The 17,358-nt window shown below is 42.7% G+C and overlaps 2 long non-coding RNA genes across 3 annotated transcripts in view; one reads left to right on the forward strand and one right to left on the reverse strand.

Moving 5' to 3' along the window:
- LOC141153198 (uncharacterized) overlaps positions 1 to 8,581 on the reverse strand; it is a 73,445-nt gene extending 64,864 nt beyond the window's left edge. The window contains exon 1 of one of the 2 annotated variants that reach the window (XR_012247258.1): positions 8,401 to 8,581. This is a non-coding gene — a long non-coding RNA (uncharacterized lncRNA). The remainder of the gene's footprint in view (positions 1 to 8,400) is intronic. The other variant, XR_012247257.1, reaches the window with a different exon arrangement.
- The window catches only part of LOC141153199 (uncharacterized), a 35,608-nt gene continuing 23,756 nt past the window's right edge, over positions 5,507 to 17,358 (forward strand). Inside the window, exon 1 of the long non-coding RNA XR_012247259.1 lies at positions 5,507 to 5,617. This is a non-coding gene — a long non-coding RNA (uncharacterized lncRNA). The remainder of the gene's footprint in view (positions 5,618 to 17,358) is intronic.

The raw sequence follows: 17,358 nt of genomic DNA on the forward strand, positions 1-17,358 counted from the left end.
ACCGTGTTGCCAAGCGACAGCCCCAAAAGATCACTGCTCTAGAGGAGATCTGCATGGAGGAATAGACCAACATACCAGCAACAGTGTGTGCCAACCTTGTGAAGACTTACAGAAAATGTTTGACCTCTGTCATTGCCAACAAAGGATATATAACAAAGTATTGAGATGAACTTTTGTAATTGACCAAATACTTATTTTCCACCAAAATTTGAAAAAAATTTCTTTCCAAATCAGACAATGTGATTTTCAGGATTTGCTTTCTCATTTTGTCTCTCATAGTTGAGGTCTACCTATGATGTCAATTACAGGCCTCTCTCATCTTTTTAAGTGGGAGAACTTGCACAATTGGTGGCTGATTAAATACTTTTTTTCCCACTGTACATACTGCATTTTATCTGCATATTTTTAATGCATGGTAAAAAGTGTTGTAACGCCGGCGTCCCTGCATGGTACCTCTCCCTCCTCCCAGCAGGGACGCCGACATGCTTATTGCTTTGGCCACCCAGCAGCATCCTCTGCTCCAGTTCCCGCTGTGGCTCCAGTGTCCCAGGGCCCATAATTGTTTATATTAGGGTCCTCTGCACTATGGAACGTTTTGTCTTTTATTTTCAAATTTTTAAATGCAGCATGTCAATTCTTTGAGCATTTTTGCTGCAGATTTCACTCATGAGCAGGGATGAGCGGACCCGTGGAAGAATGGGTTCTGGTACCCGAGCCGAATTTTATGTCAAAACTCTTTCCAACAGAGTTCCGGGAGAAGTCCATGCTCAGCATTAAGCACCAGGCACTAACTGTCCAGTACGAAACCCAATCTTTTAAGTTCGAGTTCGCTCATCTCTACTCATGAGTGTGGAAAAATTTGCACTAAAAACACTGCAAAAACTAACTTATTTTTTACAAAGCATTTTTCCTGCTAAGAGATGCAGAAAAGGTGCAGAAATTTCTGCACCGAATACTTAACGTGTATACATACCCTAAAGTAACACCCCGAAAAGACCTGTAAAGCCTGATTCATTGTTTTATGCAAAATAACTTCCAAAACAAATAAAATATTCTTTAAAATAGATGTACATAAAGGTATTCGTTTATCAACTTTTACTGTGTTTTTCAGTTATTGTGTAATCTTGGAAATATTACTCTTGCGCTTGACTATTTTTTTGCTTTAGATATGGCTACGAGATTTATATAGTTTGTGCATTTATTTGAAAGCGTTTTGGGCTAAGACAGGAGGATATTATCTAGGGTTTGTTCACATTGGTGTCATTGCTTACATTTAATTAAATATCGAACAAGACACAACACATGTAGAACAGAGACGCAATGATACGTAAACACAAAAAAAATCTGTATCAGTAGCTTTACAATCTGTGTCGTGTGTACGAAGAAAACACTGAATATAGCAAAATGTATGACAAACAATCCTATGACAGTTCATCTGGGGAGACAACACTAATCACACTAATAGTACGGGAGAAACAAAACAGAGAAACAAAACAAGTCTCATGTAGCACGTTGGGTTCACAACATGCAAAACACCAGGGAGTATACAAGAGTAAGAAGCTTTGTCATCTTGAGTAAGGAAGGAGCAAACGAGGAAGGTATAATATGGGTGTACAATCCCAAGAAGTGACAGGAAGCAACTCAGGCATATAAGGCAGGAGAATAGCTATAGGAATCTGTAGAAATTAAGGTAGCCAAACGAGGGATATGGGAAGAGATGGTAAAGGGGAAATTTATCCATGTTTTCCAACTTTTAGGATATGTTAGGCCAGGTGCACACTGGGTCTGTGCACTTAGCCTACTGTATACATCCATAGCTTTCCCCATATATACTCTAATGTGCACATAAGGCGGCCTTCATTCATCAGACAGAGGCCGAAAAGTGTATAGGACAGCCCAAAAGAATGCACTTTTTATTAGAAAGGGCAACAGACCGGACATTCAGTGTCTCCCACTCACACACCACCTCCTCATCTCGCCCCCTGTCTGTCGGTGTCCTCTAAGGTTCAGTCCTAGGACCCCTCCTCTTCTCCATCTACACCTTTGGCCTGGGACAGCTCATAGAGTCTCACGGCTTTCAGTATCACCTCTATGCTGAAGACACACAGATCTACCTCTCTGGACCCGACATCTTCTCCCTACTAACCAAAATCCCGCAATATCTGTCCGCTATTTCATCCTTCTTCTCTGCTAAATTTCTAAAACTTAACATGGACAAAACAGAATTCATCATCTTTCCACCATCTTATTCATCCCGCCCACCTGACCTATCTATCAATGTCAATGCCTGTTCACTCTCCCCAGTCCCTCAGGCTCGCTGCCTTGGGGTAACCCTGGACTCTGATCTCGCCTTCAAACCACATATCCAAGCCCTTTCCACGTCCTGCTGACTCCAACTCAAAAATATCTCCCGGATCCGCACATTCCTCAACCACGAATCTGCAAAAACACTAATGCACACCCTCCTCATCTCCCGCCTCGACTACTGCAACCTCCTGCTCTGTGACCTCCCTTCCAACACTCTTGCACCCCTCCAATCTATCCTAAACTCTGATTCCGACTAATCCACCTGTCCCCCCGCTATTCCCCGGCCTCTTCTCTCTGTCAATCCCTTCACTGGCTCCCCATTGCCCAGAGACTCCAGTTCAAAACCCTAACCATGGCATGCAAAGTCATCCACCACCTGTCTCCTCCATATATCTGTGACCTAGTCTCCCGGTACATACCCGCACGCAACCTCCGATCCTCACAAGATGTCCTTCTCTACTCCCCACTTATCTCCTCTTCCCACAATCTGATACAATATTTCTCCCGTGTATCCCCCCTTCTCTGGAACTCTCTACCCAAACATATCAGGCTCTCGCCTACCGTGGAAACCTTCAAAAAGCACCTGAAGACCCACCTCTTCCGACAAGCGTACAACCTGCAGTAACCCTCACTCCACCATACCGCTGCATGACCAGCTCTGCCCTCACCTACTGTATCCTCACCCATCCCTTGTAGACTGTGAGCCCTCGCGGGCAGGGTCCTCTCTCCTCCTGTACCAGTGACCGTCATGTTTTGTTCAATATTATTCTAATTGTTCTTGTATGTATACCCCTTTTTCACATGTAAAGCGCCATGGAATAAATGGCGCTATAATAATAAATAATAATAATAGCAAAGAAATGTCTACTATGCATTAATCATTTCTTTACAATGGTTCATTATGGTGGACAGATGCCATGGCTTCCATACTGAGAGAAAATATAGCTGCTCTCTGAAATACTAAGAATAATAAATTTAAAAATTGGAACTGCCTTACTGCCATAGAAAATAGGTAAACGTTACATTATATAAATATGGAATATTGGAAAAAATAGAACTACAATGTTGCTATAGAAAAATTACAGTAAATATAAGGTACTTAGTGCATAACTTGGCCAATATACAGTATGTGAGCCCAATAGCCATCGTCAAGGCGTACCTCATTGTTGGGTTCCTGTCCTGATAAGACACCTCTCCTGGACTAAAAAGCCTACATTTATGGGGCAGGAAGGAGCCCCCCTTTGGTGGTTTTAATTAGGTGGTTCCTTACTGCCCCATAAATGTAGGCTTTTTAGTCCAGGAGAGGTGTCTTATCAGGACAGGGACCCAACAATGAGGTACACCTTGATGACGGTTGTTGGGCTCATGTATATGACTGAATGAGAGAATCACACCCCTATGACTGAATACAGGCAGGTAGGACAAAGTGTATATAAAGTTATAAAATCATTATACTACCACCGATTTTAATGAAAAAAGCTTGTAAGTGATGCACATTGCATCACTAACAAAGCAATGATGGCAGTGTAGATAGTAGCTAGGATGTGACAGGTTCCCTTTAAGTGTATGCGTCCGACGCTGGGCACAGATGCAATAAGTACATAGCCTTACTTCTTTAAAGATCCATCTCTTTAAGGGAAGAGTAAGATCGAGTGTATCCAGTCATGGGGAACGAGGGTGGTGTGTACCACTGAGATTAGTGACTGGCTGCTGATATCATGTGGGTTATATGGGTTGTGACAACTGCAGAAAACAGAAGATGAGTTGGAAGCAAAAGTCAAGTGTTTCCAAAATGAGTAAAAGTAATGCTTATATATAATGTGATTAGTCTATATTTTTTGCTGCCTGTGGGCTGATTTTTAATTATCTTGGACAACCTTTCTAAAGGATGGATATTGCTCTCTGTTTAGTAGCCTTCATGAGAGGTATTCGTCGAGAAAGGAGGATTTGCAGAAGTAATGTCCCGTGAATTGGATCTGAACTGTAAGTTGGAGATATGGAAAATAGAAATCAATAGTGAAACATAACTTCTTATTGAGCTGTTAGAAAGATTACAACATCCTTCTATACAGACATTCCATTTAAAGATTGAATACCCCTTTAGTTTTTCATCTAAGAGGACTTGAAGAAACTGGTTGTGCCACAGGGGCACTGTATAACATACAGATGTGACTGCAGAGCACATTCAAGATTTGTCTTACTGTTTTCACACAATGCTTTCCAATTAGTTTTTTTTTGTCGTTGCCGCAGTTTGCTGAAGATTGCTGCAAAAGAAATGCATTGCATTCACAATGTGTGAACACAGACTAAGGATAGGATGATCTTTCATAGGTGGACATTTTTTTTAATAGCACTCATACCTATGATATTCTGTGGGGCTGTGCACATGCCCGATTTCTCTCCTTGGATCGGGCTTCGAGGAAAAACTATCGGAGTCATGTTCGATTTTGATCCAAATGCTGGATCAAAATTGACAATGCAAGTCTACAGGTCCACGAAGAAAATCCGCCCACGGATGACATGCACATGATTTTTACAGACTGAAGGCGGAGAAACTTTTTTTTTTCTCTTCACGACCGAGAAAAATTGATGCCACTCTGATCAAACAAAAAATTATCTGATTTTCATCCAGAAAAAAACATATCACCTTTCATCTGCATTGTCATCTATGTGGCATCTGTCTTTATACATCAGCAGTAAATACAATTTACAAGACCAAAAAAAGTTTCCTATGCTAATAATGGAAATGTATCTGTAAAAATCAAATGCTATACGGTTGATCCATGTGGTATCTGAATTTTTTGGTGCCCATACACTTGTGTCTCATCCAAAATACAGAAGAGATTAATGCAAGCTGTGATTTTTTTTCACATACGTGTAAAAAAATAAATCATCATCTGAACAACCCTACTGAATAACATTGGTCCGAGTGATGTCAGCTTTTTGTCACATGGACATTCAGTCCGTGTAATAAATAAATCATCATCTGAACAACCCTACTGAATAACATTGGTCCGAGTGATGTCAGTTTTTTGTCACGGACAGCACTTAGATGGAAAATAGTATTGTGTGAACGTAGCCTAAGACTAGAACATTACTGCCTAGTTACAACACATCCAGTACTAGCCACCTGCTTTCCTGGTATATCCAACCTGTACGGTGCTGAGTAATAATTTGGCACATTGTAAATAAATACGAAATAAAGCTGTCTCAATTGCCCAACCTGACTGCTTATAAAATCACATTGAACTTCAATCACCAGTTCTATTTTTTCCCTGGGGAACTTGGACTGAAATAGGAACAGGATGATGTAAGTAATTCCCTAATGTAATGCGGTACTATTGTCTGTCTTACTATAAAGGGCCACACCTTCTTCTCTAATTATTGTTTTCGTCTCATCTTCCATCTCGGCTACAATGAAAAACAAACACTGCCCAAATACAAAAATCGTCCGGCAGTTTCCGTGCCCGCAGTTGAGCAACACTTGTTTTTCTTCTGCCATTACAGGGTTCACTGATCGCCGCCAGCCTTTCGCAGGTTATTAAGTAGTTCAGTGGATTCTGTCCTCTCATTATGAATGTGTGTCTTCTCCATGTGCTTTTATTGAATTAATCAGCTTGGAACATCACCTAAGTAATCTCCTAGCAAAATATGCTAATAAGGGCTCTGTTCTGGAAGCACATGTTGTCAAATACAGGGATTTTTAAGCATGTTGTAAAATCTTCATTTAATGAACACAATCAAAGATGTTTTATTAGCGAGCATGGAGGGTCTGAAGGGGTGAATATTTCTCACTAACTGCTAAGTAAAATATCTGCTTGATTATGGATTCACTTACCTTCCCTAAGTACACTTTTATACTTTACATTACGTGGGCATATACTGGTTAAAATTTAATGTTGGGCAGAGAACAGAAATCGCAGCTTTGAATGAGACAATATAAATATAGCTGAAATAACAACATTGCCAAATATGTAAAGGAAAATGTGCTGTACCTTACACTACGTCGTTGCTTGTACGGGAAACCAAATTACTTAATGTTTCAGAACGGCTCTTTATCTAAATGCAGTGAAGATCGGGGCATTGTGCCCAAATCACATTTATGTGAAAGCTAGGACATAATATTGCTTTCCAAAGAACTCAAGAGATGTGCCGACTGTTATTGTTACACTATGTGAATCATCACCCTAGGAATCCTTTGGTTCATTTAATTTGTAACCCACATAAGCCTCATGTAACCGCATGTGATCTTCTGCATACCACTGACAGCAAAGGTACAAGTACCTGCTCACACTACCACCTTCTCTAACATAAACCTAGCTTTGGTAGACATGGACAAAAATATTTCCTAATTGTCAGATGAATAGTCTGATGTGGGCTGCACAGTGGCTCAGTAATTAGCTCTGTCGCTTTGCAGCGTTGGTGTGTTGGGGTCAAATCCTACCAAGAACAACACCTAGAAGTAATTTTTATGTTCTCCCTGTATTTGTGTGGGTTTCCTCCAGGAACTTCGATTTCCTCCCACACTCCAAAGACATACTGACAGGGAATGTAGATGGGAGCCCCAATGGGGACAGTGATGATGATGTCTGTACTAGGATGTGGAAATAATGGCGCTATATTGGTAAATAAAATATTTGTTCAATGTTAGAACATCCTCAAGTAACCGCTGTGATAGATCGCTCACTTTGCTGCACATGGAGGTAGACACGGGTACACTGTCTCTTTAAATCTTTGGTTGGTTTATTGTAATGTGGCATAAACCAACATTTAGTCCATGAAAATAAATACAGCCCACTGGGCAAAACAGGAAAGCAAAGCAAAAATGGTCACACAAAGAACACAGTCCTTGTAGTAGCAGGGATTCGCCTGCTGAGAGTTCTGTAATTCCACATGGTTCAGGAACAAACACAAGCTCCCGTCTGGAGCTTACTTCTCCAGACATTGAACTCTGAATTCCTCAGCTGGCGGAGTATTTAAACTCCCCCCAGACCATACCCTGAGGTGGAAATATGGTGAATGACCTCCCACCCTTCACAATGGTCATTCACAAAAAAACACTCCCTTTTACAAATGGACTTAACCCCTCTCAACAAATAACATGCTGAAGGAAACTTAATGGTTTTAGTTCACTGAGGCTAACAGCCTCAGAGAAACATATCTCCCCTCCAGCACTTTACCAGTGACTTTGTCACACAGCATACATGGATTTTCCAAAATTTGCTGTTTGCTGCAAAATATAAAGGTCAAAGCAAACCTCTCGATTCTTTTCTTACTGCTCATCTAGTAAATTCTTACATGCCCTAGAATAAAGCAATTCTGGAACAACTATTTCTAGAATCTACACTGTATCATTTCACCTTTGTACATGCTACAATTTTGTAAATAATTTGACAACTGGGAGATACCAGTTAGGGTGTGTCCCTGCATAATCAAACACTGTCCTATCATTGCTCATGGTAACAGGCTGTGTAGAGACACGCCCCTTCAATAGGTGAACGGTAACACCCACTTGTCAAATTATTCATAAATATTTAGGAGGTTTAACAGAGGAACAGCACAACACAAAAAAAATAGTTAATGAGGAATAAAGGTATTTAAGGTAAAGCAAAACTTAATTGAAGGAACATGATAGATGAGCATGAGCAACAATCTGTTACCTGATACTTTGAACAAAAATATAAAGCCAGGAGGAGGATGTCTCCTTTCATATCACCAGTGCATCAGTGTCAGAGACAACCATAATCAAGCAAAGACGAGAAAATTACAATGTAAAGAAAAGTTATAACTGTAATAAACAGTGTGGTACCTATCATGTGCAAGAAGAAAATACATTGGGCAGGAGACAATCATGGAGCAAGGAGAGTCATGTATGTGTAGAGTTAACTCAACTTTATCTTAAATAACATTAGTGACAATATAGTTGGTAGGACTATACTACTAGGGCACTGAAACTAAGGAAGAGGTGTTTGTGGTTTACTGCCATGTTCATAGGGTATGATATGAGGTCACACAGTAGTACCCCTGTAGCGTCTGCCGGAGCCTCCTCATGGTTCCCCTCCTCCCACCATGCGGGGATGCCGGCTTACTCACCGCATCGGCTGCAGCAGCATCCTCAGAAGCTGTCTCCTCCTCCTCAATGCACACCGCACTGTGTCCTGGTTGCACTCCCAGTATAAGCTTGCGCTTGTTCCCCTGCTCTTAAAGGGACAGCGCACATGGCAAAATGCCCCCAGCTGAAAGCTAGGAGGCATCTTGTTAAAGTAATCACCTGCAAGGTGTCTCCCAGACAATAGTTGGGAGGATTCTTGTATAAAAGGGAACCTCTCCAATAGGGAGGTACCTAAGCAACCGCTATAGTTCATTGTTATGTGGTTGGTGTGTGTGACGCGCCCCTGGGCCTGTGTCGCGCTGCGTTGCGCACGCGGGAGCTTACCCGGAGCCGGATCTCTTGAGGGTTGTAGTCTCGTGGCGGTGACCCGGTCCGTGCCCAGGGAGTCAAACTGAGCGGCGATGTAACAGCGGTAGATGTAGGACGACTACGCCACCCGTTGAATGCAGCTATGGAGCTGCCGCTGCAGGACAGTCCGCTGAGGCCGGTGGATGGATGGTGCAGCATAGATGGTATAACCCCCAACGGGAGGGGTATGGCCTCAGGGCAGCAGATGTGGATGATGGGGGTAGCAGGAACCACTCAGAGACGGTGCGGTGTAATTCAGGGTCTTTACTGGTAACAACGATAGACCCTCCCGGAGTACTTGCTAGTGAACGGGGCCTGGTCAGTCCTTGAGCAGATGGGATCTCCCCTGGCCAGGCGGAGTTGTAGGCCTCCCAAACTGACTGTACTCTTCTGGCTACCTTGCTAGAAGCGGATATAAGTAGCCCACGTCCCTGAGTGTACCGTGTGGTGCTCACCCGTATGGCCGGTGACTCGGGGCCTTCTAATGGCTTCCGCCCCACGATGGCGGTGCTGGTCCCATGCGTGTGACCGTGCCTTCGGGTTTCTGGGCCTGAGGACCTGAAATCCCCTGCCGGTCGGCTTCTGCTGCTGGGTAAGAGTTAGTCCCCACAGCCTCGGACGCCGGGTCCGGTAAGAAAGCTTCTCAGTCAGGGCGAGCTCTGCAGCTGCCAGCCCCTGACTCGTAGTAGTATTGCTTCTGCTGTTTCTTGTCTCTACTCTCCTTGACTGACTAACCCTGCCTCAGCCCAGGGTTTATACAGGGGAAGTTCTTCTCCTCCCAAGACTGGGCAGGAGGTGTGGCATGCACAGGATCCCTGACCAAAGGACCTCCCACCTGCTCTCAGACATAACATTACATTACTGTGGAAAACCAGACCCCTGGGGTGCCACATGTGCAACTGTATGTTGCCAGGTCACTGTCCTTAGTTTGTTAATGTTATCCCATATTCTGTGTCCTGTTAGTCCAGTATAGTTAGTCCATGTTCCTGTGACCGCTTCTGCAGTGTCCGTACCCTGAAACTGCATTGGCAGTACCTGTCTGCTACCCTGGGGGCTGCATGCCCAGGCCTGAAACCTGAACCTGTCCCAGTTTCCATCCTGTCTGCACAGTCTCAACCTGTTCCAGTGGCCGTCCTGTCTGCACAGTCTGAACTTATCCCAAATGGCCGTCCTGCCCTGCCGAGAATCTGAATTGGTGTTGTTGACCCTTGGCGTCAGCTGCTACTACCAGACACGCCCTGGAGTGGCACCTAGCAGCTACCTGCTGCACAAGCCTGACCTCACCACTAGAAGCTCCAGCGGACACCAAGGTAGCTGCTTTTTCATGCCCCTCCAGGGTAAGTCCAGTCTGTGGCACAGTGGTTCCACGAACCACGTGCACCACCTAGGAGCGTAACAACCCCATCTAGAACACCCATGACTTTAACATTTTTAAGCTGGATCTTGTTGCGAAGATCAACCATGTAAGGAAAATCCAGGTCTATATTATGTTATGTGTTCCAAAAGTGCATGGAATCTATCTGTCCATATAGTTGGGATGCATAAAATTACCTTTCACTGCAAATATCACTGCGTTGAATATCTGTTCAACTCATTTGGGATAACATGTTCAAATCCCCATTCCAGGAAATTTTAAATTAGTTATGTCAGCTATGTTTGTATGTGGCATGTGTCCAGTGTGTGACTGGTGTGTGTGTATCATGTGTCTAGTGTGTGACTGGTGTGTATGTATCATGTGTTTAGTGTGTGACTGGTGTGTATGTGTCTATTGTGTGACTGGTGTGTATGTGTCTATTGTGTGACTGGTGTGTATGTATCATGTGTCTAGTGTTTGACTGGTGTGTATGTGGCATGTGTCCAGTGTGTGACTGGTGTGTGTGTATCATGTGTCCAGTGTGTGACTGGTGTGTGTGTATCATGTGTCCAGTGTGTGACTGGTGTGTGTGTATCATGTGTCCAGTGTGTGACTGGTGTGTATGTATCATGTGTTTAGTGTGTGACTGGTGTGTATGTGTCTATTGTGTGACTGGTGTGTATGTGTCCAGTGTGTGACTGGTGTGTGTGTATCATGTGTCTAGTGTGTGACTGGTGTGTGTACAATGTATCTAGTGTGTGACTGGTGTGTGTATCATGTGTCTAGTGTGTGACTGGTTTGTATGTGGCATGTGTCCAGTGTGTGACTGGTGTGTGTATATCATGTGTTTAGTGTGTATGTATCATGTGTTTAGTGTGTGACTGGTGTGTATGTGTCTATTGTGTGACTGGTGTGTATGTGTCCAGTGTGTGACTGGTGTGTATGTATCATGTGTCTAGTGTGTGACTGGTGTGTGTATAATGTATCTAGTGTGTGACTGGTGTGTGTATAATGTATCTAGTGTGTGACTGGTGTGTGTATCATGTGTCTAGTGTGTGACTGGTGTGTATGTGTCATGTGTCTAGTGTGTGACTGGTGTGTATGTGGCATGTGTCTAGTGTGTGACTGGTGTGTATGTGGCATGTGTCCAGTGTGTGACTGGTGTGTGTGTATCATGTGTCCAGTGTGTGACTGGTGTGTGTGTATCATGTGTCCAGTGTGTGACTGGTGTGTATGTATCATGTGTTTAGTGTGTGACTGGTGTGTATGTGTCTATTGTGTGACTGGTGTGTATGTGTCCAGTGTGTGACTGGTGTGTGTGTATCATGTGTCTAGTGTGTGACTGGTGTGTGTACAATGTATCTAGTGTGTGACTGGTGTGTGTATCATGTGTCTAGTGTGTGACTGGTTTGTATGTGGCATGTGTCCAGTGTGTGACTGGTGTGTGTATATCATGTGTTTAGTGTGTATGTATCATGTGTTTAGTGTGTGACTGGTGTGTATGTGTCTATTGTGTGACTGGTGTGTATGTGTCCAGTGTGTGACTGGTGTGTATGTATCATGTGTCTAGTGTGTGACTGGTGTGTGTATAATGTATCTAGTGTGTGACTGGTGTGTGTATAATGTATCTAGTGTGTGACTGGTGTGTGTATCATGTGTCTAGTGTGTGACTGGTGTGTATGTGTCATGTGTCTAGTGTGTGACTGGTGTGTATGTGGCATGTGTCTAGTGTGTGACTGGTGTGTATGTGTCTAGTATGTGACTGGTGTATGTATCATGTGTCTAGTGTGTGACTGGTGTGTGTATAATGTGTCTAGTGTGTGACTGGTGTGTATGTGACATGGGTCTAGTGTGTGACTGGTGTGTATGTATCATGTGTCCAGTGTGTGACTGGTGTGTGTATAATGTGTCTAGTGTGTGACTGGTGTGTATGTATCATGTGTCCGGTGTGTGTATAATGTGTCTAGTGTGTGACTGGTGTGTGTATAATGTATCTAGTGTGTGACTGGTGTGTATGTATCATGAGTCCGGTGTGTGTATAATGTGTCTAGTGTGTGACTGGTGTGTGTATAATGTATCTAGAGTGTGACTGGTGTATGTATCATGTGTCTAGTGTGTGACTGGTGTATGTATCATGTGTCTAGTGTGTGACTGGTGTGTATGTATCATGTGTCCGGTGTGTGTATAATGTGTCTAGTGTGTGACTGGTGTGTGTATAATTTATCTAGTGTGTGACTGGTGTGTATGTATCATGTGTCCGGTGTGTGTATAATGTGTCTAGTGTGTGACTGGTGTGTGTATAATTTATCTAGTGTGTGACTGGTGTGTATGTATCATGTGTCCGGTGTGTGTATAATGTGTCTAGTGTGTGACTGGTGTGTGTATAATGTATCTAGAGTGTGACTGGTGTATGTATCATGTGTCTAGTGTGTGACTGGTGTATGTATCATGTGTCTAGTGTGTGACTGGTGTGTATGTATCATGTGTCCGGTGTGTGTATAATGTGTCTAGTGTGTGACTGGTGTGTGTATAATGTATCTAGTGTGTGACTGGTGTATGTATCATGTGTCTAGTGTGTGACTGGTGTGTATGTATCATGTGTCCGGTGTGTGTATAATGTGTCTAGTGTGTGACTGGTGTGTGTATAATGAATCTAGTGTGTGACTGGTGTATGTATCATGTGTCTAGTGTGTGACTGGTGTGTATGTATCATGTGTCTGGTGTGTGTATAATGTGTCTAGTGTGTGACTGGTGTGTGTATAATGTATCTAGTGTGTGACTGGTGTGTATGTATCATGTGTCCGGTGTGTGTATAATGTGTCTAGTGTGTGACTGGTGTGTGTATAATGTATCTAGAGTGTGACTGGTGTATGTATCATGTGTCTAGTGTGTGACTGGTGTATGTATCATGTGTCTAGTGTGTGACTGGTGTGTATGTATCATGTGTCCGGTGTGTGTATAATGTGTCTAGTGTGTGACTGGTGTGTGTATAATGTATCTAGTGTGTGACTGGTGTATGTATCATGTGTCTAGTGTGTGACTGGTGTGTATGTATCATGTGTCCGGTGTGTGTATAATGTGTCTAGTGTGTGACTGGTGTGTGTATAATGTATCTAGTGTGTGACTGGTGTGTATGTATCATGTGTCCGGTGTGTGTATAATGTGTCTAGTGTGTGACTGGTGTGTGTATCATGTGTCTAGTGTGTGACTGGTGTATGTATCATGTGTCTAGTGTGTGACTGGTGTATGTATCATGTGTCTAGTGTGTGACTGGTGTGTATGTATCATGTGTCCGGTGTGTGTATCATGTGTCTAGTGTGTGACTGGTGTGTGTATAATGTATCTAGTGTGTGACTGGTGTATGTATCATGTGTCTAGTGTGTGACTGGTGTGTATGTATCATGTGTCCGGTGTGTGTATCATGTGTCTAGTGTGTGACTGGTGTGTGTATAATGTATCTAGTGTGTGACTGGTGTATGTATCATGTGTCTAGTGTGTGACTGGTGTGTATGTATCATGTGTCCGGTGTGTGTATAATGTGTCTAGTGTGTGACTGGTGTGTGTATAATGTATCTAGTGTGTGACTGGTGTGTATGTATCATGTGTCCGGTGTGTGTATAATGTGTCTAGTGTGTGACTGGTGTGTATGTATCATGTGTCCGGTGTGTGTATAATGTGTCTAGTGTGTGACTGGTGTGTATGTATCATGTGTCCGGTGTGTGTATAATGTGTCTAGTGTGTGACTGGTGTGTGTATAATGTATCTAGTGTGTGACTGGTGTATGTATCATGTGTCTAGTGTGTGACTGGTGTGTAAGTATCATGTGTCCGGTGTGTGTATAATGTGTCTAGTGTGTGACTGGTGTGTGTATAATGTATCTAGTGTGTGACTGGTGTATGTATCATGTGTCTAGTGTGTGACTGGTGTGTAAGTATCATGTGTCCGGTGTGTGTATAATGTGTCTAGTGTGTGACTGGTGTGTGTATAATGTATCTAGTGTGTGACTGGTGTGTATGTATCATGTGTCCGGTGTGTGTATAATGTGTCTAGTGTGTGACTGGTGTGTGTATAATGTATCTAGAGTGTGACTGGTGTATGTATCATGTGTCTAGTGTGTGACTGGTGTATGTATCATGTGTCTAGTGTGTGACTGGTGTGTATGTATCATGTGTCCGGTGTGTGTATAATGTGTCTAGTGTGTGACTGGTGTGTGTATAATGTATCTAGTGTGTGACTGGTGTATGTATCATGTGTCTAGTGTGTGACTGGTGTGTATGTATCATGTGTCCGGTGTGTGTATAATGTGTCTAGTGTGTGACTGGTGTGTGTATAATGTATCTAGTGTGTGACTGGTGTGTATGTATCATGTGTCCGGTGTGTGTATAATGTGTCTAGTGTGTGACTGGTGTGTGTATCATGTGTCTAGTGTGTGACTGGTGTATGTATCATGTGTCTAGTGTGTGACTGGTGTATGTATCATGTGTCTAGTGTGTGACTGGTGTGTATGTATCATGTGTCCGGTGTGTGTATCATGTGTCTAGTGTGTGACTGGTGTGTGTATAATGTATCTAGTGTGTGACTGGTGTATGTATCATGTGTCTAGTGTGTGACTGGTGTGTATGTATCATGTGTCCGGTGTGTGTATAATGTGTCTAGTGTGTGACTGGTGTGTGTATAATGTATCTAGTGTGTGACTGGTGTGTATGTATCATGTGTCCGGTGTGTGTATAATGTGTCTAGTGTGTGACTGGTGTGTATGTATCATGTGTCCGGTGTGTGTATAATGTGTCTAGTGTGTGACTGGTGTGTATGTATCATGTGTCCGGTGTGTGTATAATGTGTCTAGTGTGTGACTGGTGTGTGTATAATGTATCTAGTGTGTGACTGGTGTATGTATCATGTGTCTAGTGTGTGACTGGTGTGTAAGTATCATGTGTCCGGTGTGTGTATAATGTGTCTAGTGTGTGACTGGTGTGTGTATAATGTATCTAGTGTGTGACTGGTGTATGTATCATGTGTCTAGTGTGTGACTGGTGTGTAAGTATCATGTGTCCGGTGTGTGTATAATGTGTCTAGTGTGTGACTGGTGTGTGTATAATGTATCTAGTGTGTGACTGGTGTGTATGTATCATGTGTCCGGTGTGTGTATAATGTGTCTAGTGTGTGACTGGTGTGTGTATAATGTATCTAGAGTGTGACTGGTGTATGTATCATGTGTCTAGTGTGTGACTGGTGTATGTATCATGTGTCTAGTGTGTGACTGGTGTGTGTATAATGTATCTAGTGTGTGACTGGTGTGTATGTATCATGTGTCCGGTGTGTGTATAATGTGTCTAGTGTGTGACTGGTGTGTGTATAATGTATCTAGAGTGTGACTGGTGTATGTATCATGTGTCTAGTGTGTGACTGGTGTGTATGTATCATGTGTCCGGTGTGTGTATAATGTGTCTAGTGTGTGACTGGTGTGTATGTATCATGTCATAGAATCATAGAATGGTAGAGTTGGAAGCGACCTCCTGGGTCATCTAGTCCAACCCCCTGCTCAAAGCAGGATTCACTAGATCATCTCAGACAGATGTCTGTCCAGCCTCTGTTTGAAGACATCCATTGAAGGGGAACTCACCACCTCTCGTGGCAGCCTGTTCCACTCATTAATCACCCTAACTGTCAAAAAGTTTTTTCTAATATCTAATCTGTGTCTCCTCCCATTTAGTTTCATCCCATTGCTTCTAGTCTTTCCTTGTGCAAATGAGAATAAAGATGATCCTTCTACAATGTGACAGCCCTTGACATATTTGTAGACAGCTACTAAGTCTCCTCTCAGTCTTCTTTTTTGCAAGCTAAACATTCCCAAATCCTGCAACCGTTCCTCATAGGACAGGGTTTGCAGACCAGTCACCATTCTGGTTGCTCTTCTCTGAACTTGCTCCAGTTTGTCTATGTCTTTTTTAAAATGTGGTGCCCAAAACTGTACACAAGTATTCCAGATGAGGTCTGACCAAAGAGGAGTAAAGACTGATAATGACTTCACGTGATCTAGACTGTATGCTTCTGTTAATACATCCCAGAATTGTATTTGCATTTTTTGCTGCTGCATCACACTGTTGACTCATGTTCAGTCTATGATCTATTAGTATACCTAAGTCTTTTTCACATGTACTGTTGCTTAGCTCTATTCCTCCCATTCTGTATATGCTTTTTTCATTTTTATTGCCCAGATGTAGTACTTTGCATTTTTCCCTGTTAAAAACCATTCTGTTGGTTGCTGCCCACTGCTCCAGTTTATTTAGGTCTTTTTGAATCCTCTCTCTCTCTTCTCTAGTATTAGCTATCCCTCCTAGCTTTGTGTCATCAGCAAATTTAATCAGTTTACCCTCAATTCCTTCATCTAAATCATTGATAAAGATGTTGAACAATACAGGTCCCAGGATGGAGCCCTGTGGTACCCCACTTAAGACATTCATCCAGCTGGATGTGAAGCTATTTACAACCACCCTTTGAGTCCGATCACTAAGCCAGTTATGAATCCACCTAACAGTTGCCTGGTCCATTGCATACTTGGTCATTTTTTCAATAAGGATGGTGTGAGATACTTTGTCAAATGCTTTGCTGAAGTCAAGATATACTATATCTACAGCATTTCCCTGATCCACCCAGTCAGTGATTCTGTCATAGAAGGAAATTAAGTTAGTCTGACATGACTTGTTAGTTACAAACCCATGCTGACTCTGGTTAATCACTTCATTCTTATCCATGTACTTACATACATGTTGTTTAATAATTTGTTCAAAGATCTTTCCTGGTATAGAAGTCAGACTCACCGGCCTATAGTTCCCTGGGTCCACCTTCTTCCCCTTTTTGAAGATAGGAACAACATTTGCTCTTCTCCAGTCTTCTGGGACTTCTCCTGTTCTCCAAGAATTTTCAAAGATTATGGAGAGTGGTTCTAAAATTTCTTCTACGATCTCCTTCAGTACTCTGGGGTGTAATTCATCTGGACCTGGAGACTTGAACTAATTTATTTACAGATAACTTGGATTCCTCTATTCCTTTAAAAGGACAGTGAAGATCAGTTGATGTTACATTTTCTTTCTGAGAGAAAACAGATGCAAAATAGGAATTAAAAAGTTCGGCCTTCTCAACATCCTCTTTTACCATTTCTCCATTTTCATCCTGTAAAAATCCTATAGCATCTTTGACTTTTCTTTTACTTTTGACATACCCCCAAAATCCTTTT

This window comes from Phyllobates terribilis, unplaced genomic scaffold (assembly GCF_046119375.1).
Source record: "Phyllobates terribilis strain yellow unplaced genomic scaffold, ASM4611937v1 Scaffold_7__3_contigs__length_470593459, whole genome shotgun sequence".
NCBI lineage: Eukaryota > Metazoa > Chordata > Amphibia > Anura > Dendrobatidae > Phyllobates > Phyllobates terribilis.